This window comes from Pelodiscus sinensis, unplaced genomic scaffold (assembly GCF_049634645.1).
Source record: "Pelodiscus sinensis isolate JC-2024 unplaced genomic scaffold, ASM4963464v1 ctg34, whole genome shotgun sequence".
Classification (NCBI taxonomy): domain Eukaryota; kingdom Metazoa; phylum Chordata; order Testudines; family Trionychidae; genus Pelodiscus; species Pelodiscus sinensis.
Window position 1 is genome coordinate 8,101,689 of NW_027465849.1, and position 16,156 is coordinate 8,117,844.

The 16,156-nt window shown below is 58.0% G+C and overlaps 1 long non-coding RNA gene across 1 annotated transcript; it reads right to left on the bottom strand.

The window, feature by feature from the left end:
* Positions 1–1,185: 1,185 nt before the first annotated feature.
* On the bottom strand, positions 1,186–13,342 carry LOC142823821 (uncharacterized). The gene is made up of 3 exons (XR_012898931.1): positions 12,988–13,342; positions 9,057–9,279; positions 1,186–2,129 (listed from the first exon to the last, which is right to left on the bottom strand). It is a non-coding gene; the product is annotated as an uncharacterized LOC142823821 (long non-coding RNA).
* Between the last annotated feature and the right edge of the window lie 2,814 nt (positions 13,343–16,156).

The window sequence follows — 16,156 nt, forward strand, 5'->3', positions numbered from 1 at the left end:
CTGCCGATTTAACGTGCCTCGTCGGATGTCACGGCCCCAGTTTAGGACGTGATTTCAGAGCGGGTCCCGGCTGCGGCGGAAGAATTCCCGACTAAAGCCGTGATATACACACACGCTGGGGCACGAAGCTGATATTAATAAAATCGCGGGGACTTAATTACAGTAAATTATTGCCTAACGATGCTCCCCAGAGAAGCAGCACCAGGGTTCAATATTTACTTTCTTTCTTGGAAGCCGAACCAGTCACCCGGCCGGACACTGAATACTGCGTCTTGTTCCACTGCCGGCAGAAGGCAAAGGGTGTCGGGGGGTGGGTGGTTTTTGTCGACGCAGCGCCGACGCCGCCTGCCTTCTGGCCACCCGGCCGTCGTGTGGACGCCGCCTTGGCGGGCCGCGTCTAAGCTCGGGTCTGCCATTATTTCAAAGACCTCATTCGACTGGTCCCAGCCAACCTCCTCCGACCTCGACGTCCCCCGAGGTCCCTGCCGAGCCTGTTTCTGTGCTCGCGACAGTGAGCGAGAAGAACGTCGACCAGCTAGCGCCGCGGTTCCCAAGCTGTGGGTCGTGACCCCAAAGTGGGGATCCAGGAAGGGGCGTGGGCAAGAGACTTCGAAACGGCTCCTGCTAGACCCTGACGGGGCGGTGGGAGAGTTCGTACGCTCCCTCGCCCCCAGACCTGCTCCCAGCTGCGGCGACTGGCCGGGGGCGCGCAGGCGAAATCTCTTGCCCCCCCAGGGGTGCCTGGCCCTGAGCGGCACCGGGAGGGAACCGATGAGGCCGGGGCTGCCGCAGGAGGGAAGCTGCCTCCGGGACCCCGTTGGGCTGCTGGCCGGGAGCCGCCTACGGTAAGTGATTCCTGGCCAGAGCCTGTCTCCGGTACCCCGGCGCCTCCCCTTTCCTAGCTCCCTGCCCCCAGGTCACCCCTGCTCTTGCACCCAAATCCTCTGCACACACATCCCTCCCAGCCCCTGCACCCCCTCCCCCAGCTCCAAATTCTCTCCTGCACCCTTCCCCCCTCCCGGACCCTGCACCCCAACCCCCCCAGGTCACCACCCCCTCCTTCACACACACTCCCTCTCAGACCCCACGCCCCCTCCTGCACCCCAGTCCCTTACCCCCAGCTCCCTTCTGCCCCCCACCTCCATCCCGAACCCCGCACCCTCTGTAGAGAAGTGCAGCCCAATCTCGGCGTGCCCCCCCCATCAGAACGGGTTGCCCCCCCGGGTTAGAGGGCGGGTTTGAATTGAAAGGGGAGGGGGGAACGTGGAAAACGACATTGGTAACACTGCACGTGAGGCGTTGACCCCCGGGAGGGGGCCGGGGGAGTCCCAGTTCTGGCTATTTAACCCCTTAGCTGCTGCAGGGCCCTGTCGGATCCAGCTCCGGTTCATTCGCCTGCTCCTGGCCCCTCCTTGCTACGCTGGGGGGCTGACTGGGTGAGTGGCACCGTCCCCTGCCTCCCTGCCTGGGCATCCCTGTGGTGCCCTTTGGATTTGGCCTCTTTCCCGGGGGCTGGGGGCAGCCCTGGAGCCCAGGCAGGCGCTGGCAGGCTGTGATGGGAAGCAGGGAGCCATAGCACAGACGGAGGGAGGAGACGCGGCGCCTTCCCCAGCCTGCCTGACAGCACAGCTGTCTCCGAGACGGCTGTTTACACCGTTGGAGCCGGGTCGGGGGGGCAGGATCACCAGCGGGGGGCTGGGAAGGAGAGACAGGCACGTCTTGAAAAAATAACCCTCGTCTCCGGCGAGCGGCTCGGCACGCCGGGGTTAACCTTTGGCGCGCGAGCGGGCGCGCTGGCTGAAACAGAAAGCGTTCGTGTCCACACAGAGCAGGGCTGCCCTTGTCCTCCCTCCGCTGGGTGTGCTCCGGGTCACCCCGGGGGGCGGAACCGGTGGACTTTTTGCACCGAGCCCCCTGCGAAGCTCCAGGACATGCAGCGGTAGTAGGCTGTTATCCTCCAGGGGCGGATGTTCAGAGCAACGCAGGGTGTTGAGTGCGGAACGTCTGTCCTTGTGGTTCAGCGACGTGTGGGGGATCTCGCTCGGGGTCTTGCATCATCCACTCTACCCCCTGTGACGACATGTCGGGGTTCCTCCGATCTTGCACCCCGGTAGCAGCAAGAACAGACTCTACCAGCGAGTAGAACAGGGAGGGTTTATTGCTTCTCCCGGATACAGCACAACACAGACGTGATGTGTCTAACGGAGTCTGGGCCAGCGTGCCTCAGACCCCTTGAGATGGGTCCCTGGGCCCCTAGATTCCAGCCCCCTCCTTAGACTGGCTCCCTCATTATTCCAGCCCCAGACTGCCCCTTCCCCCAACCCTCACTTCTTAGTTCCCTCGCTGCCCTCAACCGGTCAGACCGGTTGGGTCTTAGGCAGCCCACCTGCTGGGCAGTGCTCCGGACACTGGCCAGTAGGGGTCACCCACAGCCCTAGCATAGCGACCAGCAAGGTACTGACACTACATCACCCCCCTCCGACTCCTCCCGGGGTGTCACGTTGCTGAATTGGAGGGAAGCAGCCAGATCGCTGCTGCACCCCTAGGTGGGGGTGTTGGCCCCAGAAATTGGTGTGGGGGGAGCCATGTGGGTTATTGAATGGGAGATTATTGTTTGTTAATCTTATGTACGCTATTTATGTGAGTGTATAATGTCTATGTGTGTGGGTAGGAAACTGTAATCTGTGTGGAAGCTGAATATTTCTGTGAATGTGGTTAAGCATGGCTATGGACAGGCTGAGTAGCAAAGCCCTGTGGGACAATGGCTCTCAATAGGCTATGGACACACCCAAAGAATGGGACTTGTCACCTGAGGGCAGCCAGCAGGAAACATAGAGATTGGCCTCTGACCAGGTGACTTGCTGCATACAAGAAGAGGCCAGGAAGGAGTATAAAGAGGCCATGTGGTCGATGCCATTTTGTTCTCAGCTCAGCACTTCATCCCAGAGGCAGCACTGCAGGGACTGAAGAGCCCGGAAGACCTGTGAACCCATCCTGATCGTAGGATGTGCAATAAGGACTTTTAACCAGCAGCTGTAACATCTCTGCTAGAGCCTGCATCGAGGACTGGGAGATTCGATGCATGTAACGTACTGTACTTTAATAACCTCACTCTCAGGCTTTTCTTTCTTGTAATAATAAACCTTTAGATATAGATTCTAAAGGATTGGCCCAGCGTGGTTTGTGGGTAAGGTCCAGAGGGTAAATTGACCAGGGATCTGTGGCTGGTTTCTTGGAACCGGACAGAACTTGTTCGGGGTAGGTGGGATTGGGTGCTAGGACCCCCCACCTGTGTATAGGCCCGAGGCCATCTGGGGCACGGCTATTGCTGGGGTGTCGGAGGGGTTTTGCTCGGGAGGCTTCAGGCAGGCTGCTGAAGCGCTCTGTGAGACTGGTTTGTGGCCTGTTTGGAGAGGTCGCCAGTCAGGGGGACTGTAAAGAGCCCCGGATTCGAGCAATTCGCCCTGAGCGGACGCCCGCAGCTGTGCCCAGACACGGCCTGGTCCGTCGCAGTGGCGTAGTCGGCAGGATCCACAGATCTTGGTCAATTGAGCTTTGGGATCAGGACCCCACGCTGTCTAAATTTGATTTTTGGTGTTGAGAGTTTGGTTGATTAAAGAGCCGCTGCGATGATCCCGGAATTATATGAGAGTCTGAGCAAAAGTGCTCTGAAGGATTTGTGCTTGGGGAGAGGCATTGCCTTTAGGAAAAGGGCCTCTAAACTAGATCTGGTAGTGTTGTTACTAACCAGAGATGTGAATGAAAGGGATCAGAAGCGAGCCAGGGAAGCTGCTGAAAGAAGGCAGAAGGCAGATGAAGAAATTGCTAAGAGACAGAAGGAGATGGATCGGGAACTTGAGATGAGAAAAGCAGAACATGCAGAGAGAATGGCAGAGTATGCAGAGAGAAGGGCAGAAAGGGCCAGACGTCAGCTTAAGGAAATGGCAGAGCATGCAAAGAAGATGGCCCTAGCCAAGGAGGAAAATGCTAGACTTGACCTCCAGCTTAAGAGACTAAAAGAACAAGAGAGACTGTATTCTCCTGAAGGTTCAATGTATAACTCTGTGGGTATGCGATGTGCTTATGATATGGCAGACGTATTTTACCCAGCTGATGTGAGAACCCAACCCCAAAGCATGTGTGAATGCAAACCTTTTGTGTTACCTGTAGCTAACAGGGAGGTTTGGGAAGGGGGTGCATGTGGGTATGGAAAGTTTCCTGGAGCTGGTCAGTCTCCCTGTAACCAAGGGGAAAGTGTCTCTACATGTGTGCCTGTGGCAGATGGCTGTGTGTCTGTGCAGGGGGGCAGTGAGTCTGTGGGTGAGGGCCCGTCTGATGCCTCAGAGGTGAGGCTGGAATCAGAACCAGGGCAGGAAGAGCCCAGAAGTCAGGGAAATGTTTCTCTGGGGCAGCCTGGAGTGGCTGGCCAGAGTGAAGTTTTAGTTGAGGAGTTGGTGGCTGGTGAGGTTTGTGGAATTGAACCTGCACAAGCTGAAATCGAGTTGTGTGAAGCACAGTGGGTGCAAGCTGGCAATTTGGCTGGTGGAAGTAGCAGTGGGGCAGTAAAGGAAGCTGTCCCAGTGGCTAGCTGTATGCCTGAAATTAGCCAGGAGTGTGGGGACAAGGGAGAAGCTGTCTCTGGTTGTCTGTCTGTGTGTGGGGAAGAGTTTCTTCCTTTGTCTGAGGAAGATGCCCCACAGCCTGTGAAGGCTGAGAGCAGTGTTGTTGTCCCAGAGTTGGGTCTGGATATGGCTAAGGCCCAGGAAGGGGGTGGCCCAAGGTTTGTGTCTGCTGGGGAGAGGGATGAGGTGACTCAGGTAGAGACAGTCAGTGTCTTACCAGAACCCCAGAGACCAGACAGTGGTGACCCTGATATTGTGCCTGATGCTGCTGTGTTGCTGGCAGAGGGGGGAGCTGCTCGGTGGGAGCAGGGAGACCCCTTAGCCCGGGCACAAGGAGAGAATGAGGGTGTGTTAACTCTGGTGCCTAATGATGGTGTGGACGCTTACAGCCATCTAGAGAGCTGCACAGGGAGTGAAGATGCCTCTGACCCTGTCTCTTGTGAGTCTGTCTATGTGCCTGAGAGGGGATTATCAGTGAATCCACCTGAGGGGCCAGAGATGACTCAGGGAGTAAGGGAATTGCAGGAGGAGTTGGTTGTGGCTCAGCAGGGCAAGGCTGCTGCAGAGCCAGGGAAGGGTGAACTGCTGCCTAAGGAAGCTCATAGGGAGGAGAGTCCTGGCAGTGCTTGTAGCAAGCAGTTTGCAGTAACTGAGAGAGGTGACGATGCCTGGCTTGGAGAAGGCATTCAGGAGAAAGCTCTGCCTGTAAAAGGCAGCAGCTTCTTGTGTGAGGCACTTGTTGCAGTGCCTGACAGACAGAACTTGTCTGTTAACAGTGACTCCACTGACTTGGGTTTAGGGAAACCCAGTGTGGATGGTGGTGGAGAGGTCTCGGAGGGACTGAGGGTTGTTCCAGATGAGGCAGGAACATCCAGAGAACTGGAGCAGGCTGCTAACCCAGTGACTGTGGGTGACCAGCTTGCTGGGAAGTCAGTGTGTGTGGGACAGGATTGTTCCCAGGTGAAGGAGGAGAGTGGGAAGTTAGTGTCACAGATTCAGGAGGAGGACTGTGTAGCCAAGTATGCAGAGCAGAACAGCTGTGTGGTCACTCTCCCTAGGATGCAGGAGATGGCAGTTATGCTCCCATCTCTGGACACGGTGGACACTCATAATCAATCAGGGAGTTTGATATCTGGTTCCATGTGGAAACAGAGGTTGGAGGTGGACAGAGGAGAGACTTGGGAGTCTACAGCTTACTGCTGTTACCCCACTGAGTGGGGGAAGGGGGAGAATTCCAGGGCCATTGTGAGCCAGGGAGTCACGCCCAGCCAGCCCATTGTCTTGGTCAGGCCAGAGGTTTCAGGCCTGGAGCCCAGAGGACAAGGGGGAGGGGCAGGACTTGCTTTGGCCAAGAAGATTTGCAGTTTAAACCTGAGGGGCCAAAACTGCAATGGTGTGGGGCCAGAGAAGGGGCCTGACGGAGAATGTCAGTATACACCTGATATAGGATTGTTCTTATTACTGATGTTAATTCTTGTAACCAATGTATTATTGTTGCAGAGAATTGTAACGGTATACAGTGTGCATGAGCTTATGAAAATACCATGTAATCAGTCTGGAGATGTACCAAACGACAGACGGTATGTAAGGGGACATTGTGATGTTGCTATTTCGTGGTTAACACTTGTAACTGGTCTTGGAACTTCTTACAGGACAAAAAGGGTTCCAGCCAGAAGGTCCAGTGTAAGAAGGGAAACTGAGGCACACCACCATTTTGTTGGGGGAGGCCTGTGATGCCCTCAGTGATGTTACTGGCATCACTTCCTGCATCAATTTTGCGTTGGGGGTGTCACGTTGCTGAATTGGAGGGAAGCAGCCAGATCGCTGCTGCACCCCTAGGTGGGGGTGTTGGCCCCAGAAATTGGTGTGGGGGGAGCCATGTGGGGTATTGAATGGGAGATTATTGTTTGTTAATCTTATGTACGCTATTTATGTGAGTGTATAATGTCTATGTGTGTGGGTAGGAAACTGTAATCTGTGTGGAAGCTGAATATTTCTGTGAATGTGGTTAAGCATGGCTATGGACAGGCTGAGTAGCAAAGCCCTGTGGAACAATGGCTCTCAATAGGCTATGGACACACCCAAAGAATGGGATTTGTCACCTGAGGGCAGCCAGCAGGAAACATAGAGATTGGCCTCTGACCAGGTGACTTGCTGCATACAAGAAGAGGCCAGGAAGGAGTATAAAGAGGCCATGTGGTCGATGCCATTTTGTTCTCAGCTCAGCACTTCATCCCAGAGGCAGCACTGCAGGGACTGAAGAGCCCGGAAGACCTGTGAACCCATCCTGATCATAGGATGTGCAATAAGGACTTGTAACCAGCAGCTGCAACATCTCTGCTAGAGCCTGCATCGAGGACTGGGAGATTCGGTGCATGTAACGTACTGTACTTTAATAACCTCACTCTCATGCTTTTCTTTCCTGTAATAATAAACCTTTAGATATAGATTCTAAAGGATTGGCCCAGCGTGATTTGTGGTAAGGTCCAGAGGGTAAATTGACCAGGGATCTGTGGCTGGTTTCTTGGAACCGGACAGAACTTGTTCGGGGTAGGTGGGATTGGGTGCTAGGACCCCCCACCTGTGTATAGGCCCGAGGCCATCTGGGGCACGGCTATTGCTGGGGTGTCGGAGGGGTTTTGCTCGGGAGGCTTCAGGCAGGTTGCTGAAGCGCTCTGTGAGACTGGTTTGTGGCCTGTTTGGAGAGGTCGCCAGTCAGGGGGACTGTAAAGAGCCCCGGATTCGAGCAATTCGCCCTGAGCGGACGCCCGCAGCTGTGCCCAGACACGGCCTGGTCCTTCCCCCAACCCTCACTTCTTAGTTCCCTCGCTGCCCTCAACCGGTCAGACCGGTCGGGTCTTAGGCAGCCCACCTGCTGGGCAGTGCTCCGGACACTGGCCAGTAGGGGTCACCCACAGCCCTAGCATAGCGACCAGCAAGGTACTGACACTACATCACCCCCCTCCGACTCCTCCCGGGGCAAGACGTAAGACAGGACAGCGCAAGATGCGGCCCCAGGGCTGGATCCGACCTGGGTGCGGGATCTGGCCTGCCTAATGCTTAGAAGGATACATGAGAGGCCGCCGGACTGGCCTTGCGGCTCGACTCCGGCTGCGGACTTGCCGCTTCCCAATCGGTTTCTGAGTGCTCGTGGCTTTGGCGAGAGCCGAGTCGGCCACGGTCCCCCTGCACTCAGCCGGCGGGGGCTCTGGACGGGTCGGCATTAAACCTAGTAGCCGCTCCTTATCTGCTGGGGCCTGGCTGGACAAAGTCATCCTCGTAAACCCGGGCCTGACCCTCGCTCGCTCAGCCGGTCACGCTCGCCTCTCCCTCCTCCAACCCCGACAAGAGGGACCGGCAGGGCCTCCTTTCCTGGGGTGATGTCCAGGAATGGATCCCGGCTCTGGAGTTTCAGCCGGGTTGTGCCAAACGCTGCCCGCCCCGACTTGGCCTGCTCTGTGCTTTCCCAAGCGGAGAAGCCGGCTTAGTTTTGATGCCATGAATCTTGGAGCATCAGAACAGAAGAGCGGCCGGACGGGGTCAGTGCAAAGGCCCATCTAGCCCAGTGTCCGTCGGCCGACAGCAGCCCACGCCGGGTGCCCCAGAGGGAGGGAACAGAACCGGGAATCAGCCAGCGATCCCTCCGCTATCATCCGTTCCCAGCCTCTGACAAACAGAGACTACGTCTAGACTGCCGCCAGCACTTCCGAAAAAGCGAGCCGGTTTTTCCAAAGAGCGTGTTACCTGCGCAATTTTCTCTCTCCCTTCCACACTGTAGGGACACCCACCTTTACCCAGTTCCTAGGGCTCACGGTGCAACCCTGTGAATTTACACACCCACCCTCACCCAATTCCTAGGGCTCAGGGCGCATCTTCCTGCGGGTTGGCGGGATCTGTAGCCACTGAAAGAGCCTCCCACATTACTGTCCTTCTCCTCTCTTGATTGACAATTCCCAAACAAGCAGACTACACATGCTAAACACACAGGCTACGTCTACACTGGCATGATTTTCCGGAAATGCTTTTAATGGAAAAGTTTTCCGTTAAAAGCATTTTCGGAAAAGCACCTCTCGATTGGCAGGATGCTTTTCCGCAAAAGCACTTTTTGTGGAAAAGCGTCCGTGGCCAATCTAGACGCGGTTTTCCGCAAAAAAGCCCCGATCGCCATTTTCGCGATCGGGGCTTTTTTGCGGAAGACAGTGCTATGCTGTCTACACTGGCCCTTTTGCGCAAAAGTCTTTCGGAAAAAGACTTTTGCCCGAATGGAAGCAGCATAGTGTTTCCGGAAAAGCACTGATGATTTTACAGGAGATCGTCAGCGCTTTTCCGGAAAGTCAAGCAGCCAGTGTAGACAGCTGGCAAGTTTTTCCGCAAAATCATCTGATTTTGCGGAAAAACTTGCCAGTCTAGACACAGCCACAGTGTCATGCTCACCAATCTGGCTGCAGGCAGACTTCCCCGGTTGGCCAGGCAGGTCAGTCTCTCTGGATCTTAGCAGCTGCACGTCACGGCTGTGCAGGAGAGTCCTGGCAGCTCTTATCTTAGGCTGGGTTATGGGGGTGAGTTCTTTTTGGTGTTCCTTGTCTCCCTTTGGTCTTCCAGCCTTTTGCTTCCTTCTGCTTCTGTTACTTCCCATCTTCTTCTCGGACCCCAGTTTCTATAATGAAACGTGAGTCTGGCTTAGCGAGGCTTTAACCAATTATTTTAGTATCATTTTACTAACCAATCATAACAAAATGACCTAACCAATCCTACCCCACCACCTCAATTGATTTACACCTAGCAAAATTAATTATGCAGCAGACGGAAACAGTTACAAACCAGACAGAGATCATGCAGACAAACAATAGGGAAGTGTGAGGACAATGACCGCAGAATGAGGCTTCTGCAACATTCCCTATTGATCAGCAGTTTCTCGTCAGACAGGATGGTGGGACTTCAGTTTTCTTTACCCATCTGAGATCGGTTTCTTTATCTGGTGACAGTGGGGGAGCGATCAGAGCAAAGTCCCATTGATGGGCACGCGAGAGCAGGGAGAGATGGAGGGGAAGGGAGTGAGAACGGCGCCCCGGGGACATGGCGTAGAACCCGCTTGTCAGCACAGGAAGCAGGAGCAGCCGGTAAAACCCATCTCAGGGAGAGGGGGGCCCGGAGCCAGGACCCTGAACTCCCTCCCTGTATCCCAAACCAGCCAAGACTCTCTCACACACACAGCCACCAGGCTCAGTTCTACAGACAGTCATGCCTCCTCCCTTGTTGTGAATGTGCTGGCCTGGGCAGTCTCCCTCAGGGAAGCCCCCCCCAAAATTCTCACCCCCATCCAGGCACCGGTGCAGTGCCCAGGGAAACTGAGGTACACAGCCAGGGTGACTCCAGGACAGTAGCAACCCCATGCAACACAACAAGCGCAAATTCTGCCCATCCATCCGGCAGTCAGAGGGGCCGGACACAGCGCCCTGGCTGGGGAGCGATTAAACTCTTCCTGGGACTTCTCTGGGCCATGTCTCCATTACTGGCTGTCGCCGGGCAACGCTTCTGTACCACTGACACCGGCTGTCCCTCGTGTTCACGGGCGGTACGGACACACCGAGTTATGTAGGCTCCTGACGTCCGTGGATTTCTAAAGGACTAACCTTGGGAGTTTAAAAACATAAGACCAGCCAGCCTGGGGCAGACCAAAGGCCCATCTAGCATTGGCCACGTGATCCCTTACATCGCCCTTTTCCAGCCTCTGACAAAGAGCCTCCCAACCTAGCTCTTTTTGGAACCCAGTTCAGGTCCTGATCTTCAGAACATCCACTGGCAAGGAGTTCCACAGGTTGACACTGCACTACATGATGAAATACGTCCTTTGGTTTGTGGCACTTAGGAATCCAACCCAGGTCTGCTTGGGTGCAGGTACGTTCTCATCCCTGTGGACTAAACCATGGGGTGGGAGAGAGAAGATGGACCCAGGAGATCTGGGCTCAGTTGCCACCTCCTTTGTGGGATCCTGGGCAGACCACTTTGGGCCTCAGTTTCCCCATCTGTAAAATGGACACAATGGTCCTTTGCGTTGTCTCCGGAGATACAGCCAGTTGGGGCACAGGCTGCCTCCCACGGTATCTCTTTGCCGCGCCCCACCCCCCAGGCTCCCATCTCACCTGGGTCCTGCTGGAAGTGCAATGATCCACCATACGTAGAGAGAGAGAGGGCTGCCCAGGAAACCAAGCCCCCCCCCCCCCTTGCAGAGAGACAAAGCAAAGCTCCACGCTTCACTCGCTCTAAATCGGATTAATCCGCCTTCCTTCCTCGTCAATGCTTTGTTGGTATTTTGCGTTGACCTGGCAAGATGTTATTCGTCCGTGGATTGTGCATAATGACTCACAAGACACGGCCAGAAAGCAAGTTAGGGAGAAAAGCGTAATAATTGCCTATCTGATTTTATCCCGGCTTCAGGAGAGCCGATAACCTTGAATAAACAATGCACTCAATTACCCGCGGTACGTGCACACGCCGAGAGGAAGGACGTAGTCTGCTGCGGGCGGACGTGCCACGTCCTAGGCGTGGGATGGGGCCGAAGCAAACAAGGCGCCAGAGGCCCCCGGCCACGGGGAATGTTAGTGCGGGAAAGGAAACCAAAGCGTTGCCATAAATAAACAAACAGCTGGAAAATCCTGGGAGCAAGAGGGGTGAGCTGGCTCTGACGCGGAGAAACGCAGCTGATTTCGGAGAGGGGAGAAGGCAAAACTAAGCGGGTGCATGGGAGTGTGGACGTCACCCGCTGGGGAGCCGCTGGCCGGGGGACTAGGGGAGGCTCCTCTGGCGACTCTTGGTTTCGCTACACGACGTATCTTTGTCGCGTTAGGCAAGTGTGGAGGGGCAGCGTCGAGGGGCCTCAAGCAAGTCGGGGCCACCTTGTGCCACAGACAGCGGGGGAAAGCAACCCCAAGCTCCGCCCCTTTCACTTGAAGCCACGCCCCTTCCCCTGAGGCCCCGCCCCTTTCACTCAACACCACGCCCCTTCCCCCGAGGCCCCGCCCCTTTCACTCGATGCCACGCCCCTTCCCCTGAGGCCACGCCCCTTTCACTTGAAGCCACGCCCCTTCCCCTGAGGCCCCGCCCCTTTCACTCGACGCCACGCCCCTTCCCCTGAGGCCACGCCTCTTCAACCACATCCCTCCCCAGCCGAGCTCCACCCAACCCCAACCTTCAAGCCAGATGCGTCCTGGCCACCCAGAGGGCTGGGGCTGCCAAGCCCTCCCCGGTGCCCGCTGCCAGGCAGGGTACATAAGAACATACAACGCCTTCCCTTGCCTCCCTCGCCCGCCGCTATGTGTCGCGCTTCAGAGGAGAGCCCCCCCCTTCCTCAGGAGCGTCCCGTCTGGGGTCCTCCCCAACCCCGAATCCAGACGGAGGGTTAGTGGGTAGAAAGGTGGAATGGGGCTTTCAGCCCACCTGCTGATGGAAGACCCCCCCTCCTGCCACAGCAGCACCAGCTCTGGGCAGGGGGGCACGGCACGGGTAGCCAGGCCCCGAGCCCCGTGTGGCTGGCGGGGGGAGGCGGGATGGGGGTTGGGCTGAGCCCCAAACCGCTAGGGGGAGGGGGTTTATTTTGCATAAGCCCCCCCTCCCGTGTCAGTGGGTAACCTGGCGCGATGCGTCGCCGCAGCGCCCCCTGCTGGGCACGCTGGGAACAAGCACCGCTTCACTCCGGAGCGCCCCCTTCTGGCCGGGGTCTCGCCTGCTGTACCCTGTGTAGGTGTTTGTGGCTCTGCCACCTTACAGTAAAACGCGCAGCCCACCCAGACCACAGTGCCCCCCCCGCCCCACAGCAGTGCCCCCCCTTATCCCCGCCGTGCCTCAGTGACCCAGGCCAGTCGCCAACCAGTGGGGGCAAACTGCAGCCTGAAATAGCCACTCAGCAGGCAAGAGGGGTGGACCTGCTGCCCGGACTGTCCGTTGTTCGGGTCCCCTGTCCGGTAAAAAACCCAGAAAATACCAGAAATGCGAAATGTCCGGGATTTCCGGTTTCCCCCCTTTTTATTCTCAACAGAATTTTTTCCTAGTATTTTTGTTAAATCATCTGGCAACCCTACTCTCCACAGCCTTAATCCCTTCAGGGCTTGCCTCAGGCAGCCTGGGAGGAGGGTCTGGCCGGCGCTCCCCAGCTCTGCCCCGACTCAGGCCCCTCCTGTTCCCATGGCCGGAGCACGATTTTCTCCCGCTCCCTCCAGAAGCCTTTGTTTATACAGCCCCCCGCTGGGCCCACCTCAGTGGGGCTCAGCCCTCTCCCCGGGCTGGACTGAACCCTCCTTGGGCCAGTGCAGGGCAGTGGGGACACTCCGAGGGAGGAACTCCCCGGCCGGGTGCGTCATGGAGCTACCAGGAAATAACCCTGAGTAGAAAGCCTCTTGGATTTCAGGGGAAAGGCCAGTGTGTTTGCTCTCCTCTGCGTGCACGGTGAGGCAGAATTCACGGCAGGGCTGAGGGCCTGGCATTCGTAGATCCCACGGACATCGCTCAGCGCCTCGGGACCCCAGACTGCGGCTTTCCCGCCCGCGCCCATCTCCGCCTCCGTGTGTGTCACCGGTGCACGTTTGCCGTGGCGGCTGGCCGGGCTGGGGACCGGATGTGCGGGCAGAGCGAGGATTGAAAAATACAGGCCGAGCCTGAAAAAAATCCCATCCCGTCGCAACAATGACGACGTCCTATTGGCGTGGTTCTTTATCATCTCCGCCGGCTCCTCGGTTCTTCCTGCCTCCCCACCTCCCTTGGAGCTTCCCCGCGCACCGGAAAAAGAGGATGAGGAGTTAATTTGGCAGCATGCCCTTCTGGGTATTTTTAGAACTACGTCCAACCTGCCGGGGAGGGAGGTTGAGTCTCTTCGGGCAACGCGGTTATTAACGAGACGGCCACATCCCTGGGTTCAATCCCGCGCCACGCACAACTTGGCCAGCAGAGAGCCATTCCTCAGTAGAGAAACATCGCGGAACGGAGCCGGGTTGATTTTTCGAGGTTTACTTTGCCAAGGGAATTTGGCCTAAAAACGGAACAAATCTCTTTGTGAAACAACACCCGCCGAATCAACGTTCTCCGCAACTTAGTCCGTGGTGGGTTTTTTTTTAAAGAATAAAAAGTTATCCAAGTGATGCTCTTCCCCAAAGCTGGACTTTTACAAAACTGAAAAGAATTCATGTCCCGTTCCGGCCTGGAAAAGAACATGCCTGGTTCGTGTTGGAGACTTCCTTACAACCTCAGCGTTGACATTTTTAGCCAGACTTGGGTCCCCACCAGCTTCATTGACACATGGGGGAGATGGTGTGTGTGGGGCGATTGACAGGGGACATTGTAGGCCAGTAGTCCCCAACCTTTTGGGGCTGCCGGGCGCCCAGGGACGGGGCTGCCCCCGATCACTTGGCGGGCGCACATAAATGCCCCGGCGGGCGCCATGGTGCCCGTGAGCACCCCGTTGGGGACCCGTGTTCTAGCCCATCCCCTGCCTGGTGTCATGGAGACATTAGCTGTGGTTTTGGTCCCTGGTGTGCGTTCCCTGACTGCATCGTGCTAGGAGACAGGGGCATGCAGCAGGGCAAACCCAATTTCGGGCTCTCTCGAGTTTTGTTCCAGGGCCCGTGGAGGGAGGTTGCAGAACAGCTGAGTGGGAATTGTACAGTTCCGGAGGAAACCTTCCCCATGGACCCCTGCTGGTGTGTGGTGCCGGGGCGCCTCCTGCTGCTCGCGTGGGGAATTAGCCCTGTTCACCAGCAGGGCGCCCCCTGCAGGTGGGGTCTTGCCTTTGATCTGCTCTCCTCTCCGCTGTTCCAACCCGGGGACCCTCTGGCGGCCGCTATGTCCTGCCCTTGATGGCTCATGTTCCCGGGGCCACCTCCCCGCAACCCTTGCACCTTCTCCGCCCGGGTGCCCAGGGCAGCAAGCCAGGGCTCTCGCTGCCCTGCCCCTCACTGCTTTATCCCAGGGCGGCCCTCCTTCCCTGACAGCCTGCCCTCGCTCCTCCCAGCCCAGAGCAAGCGTGAGCAACCCCCTGCCGCTGCAGCCTTTTATAGGGCCCAGCCTGGCCTTGATTGGCCGGCTTCCCCCTTCTCCCTGATTGGCCAGGGTTGTGCCGACTCCCATCTGGCCTCCGTGTAACCCTTTCCCTGCTGGAGCGGGCCAGCTACCCCCCCCTTTACTTTATGCTCATTGTCACCTGTGTGAGGGGCGCTCCGAGAGGCCTGCGCCAAAACTAAGGTGCTCTAGGACAGCAGTGGGGGACCTCAGGCCCGGGGGCCGGATGCAGGCCCCGGCTTGCTTAGGTCCAGCCCCTGAGGCCTGGGGGCTCCTCCCTCCGCATTGGGGAGCTCACGCTCCTGTGGGGCTGGAGCACACAACATCTACGCGCCTGGGCCCCCGGCTGTGGTGTGGGCGGGGGATGTGGGGAGGGTCTCTCTCCTCCTCGGCCGGGGCCACGTCCGTGCGGGTTTTTTTTTACTTCTTACTTGTGTGCAGCCCCCGACTGATTTTTCTGTGGGTCGGCAGCCTCCCGACCCCAAACAGGTTCCCCACCCCCGCTCCTCTCATTACGACCGAGCTAAACCGGGTGTGACTCCATCCACGCCCCCCCCCCGCTATACTCGTGTAAGTGCGGCGTGGGATGGGAGGAGGGGCGCCGGCCCCACAGCCCTTCTCTAGGTATTACCTCTGGCTGTCGCCATGGCAATAGCCCCTGTTCCCTGTTTACTTCTATCTGAAACTGGCAACCCGCACCCGGAGAGCGCCAGCGGCGACAGGCGGTACCACGCCGGCAACCCCCCCGGTGTGGGAGCAACCCCAACCCCCCCCTCCAGCGGTGACAGGCGGTACCACGCCGGCAACCCCCCCGGTGTGGGAGCAACCCCAACCCCCTCCTCCAGTGGCGACAGGCGGTACCACGCCAGCAACCCCCCCGGTGTGGGAGCAACCCCAACCCCCTCCTCCAGTGGCGACAGGCGGTACCACGCCGGCAACCCCCCCGGTGTGGGAGCAACCCCAACCCCCCCCTCCAGCGGCGACAGGCGGTACCACGCCGGCAATCCCCCCGGTGTGGGAGCAACCCCAACCCCCCCCTCCAGTGGCGACAGGCGGTACCACGCCGGCAACCCCCAGCATGGGATAAGCCCAACGCCACCCTCCAGTGGTGACAGGTGGTACCACGCTGGCAACCCCCGGCGTGGGAGCATCCCCAACCCCGGCAGCCACAGGCGGTACCACACCGGCATCCCCCGGCGTGGGAGCAACCCCCCTCCCACCACCCAGTGGCCACAGGCGGTACCACACCAGCATCCCCTGGCGTGGGAGCAACCCCCCTCCCACCCCCCAGTGGCGACAGGCGGTACCACACCGACATCCCCCGGCGTGGGAGCAACCCCCCTCCCACCCCCCAGTGGCCACAGGCGGTACCACACCGACATCCCCCGGCGTGGGAGCAACCCCCCTCCCACCCCCCAGTGGCCACAGGCGGTACCACACCGGCATCCCCCGGCGTGGGAGCAACCCCCCTCCCTCCCTCCAGTGGC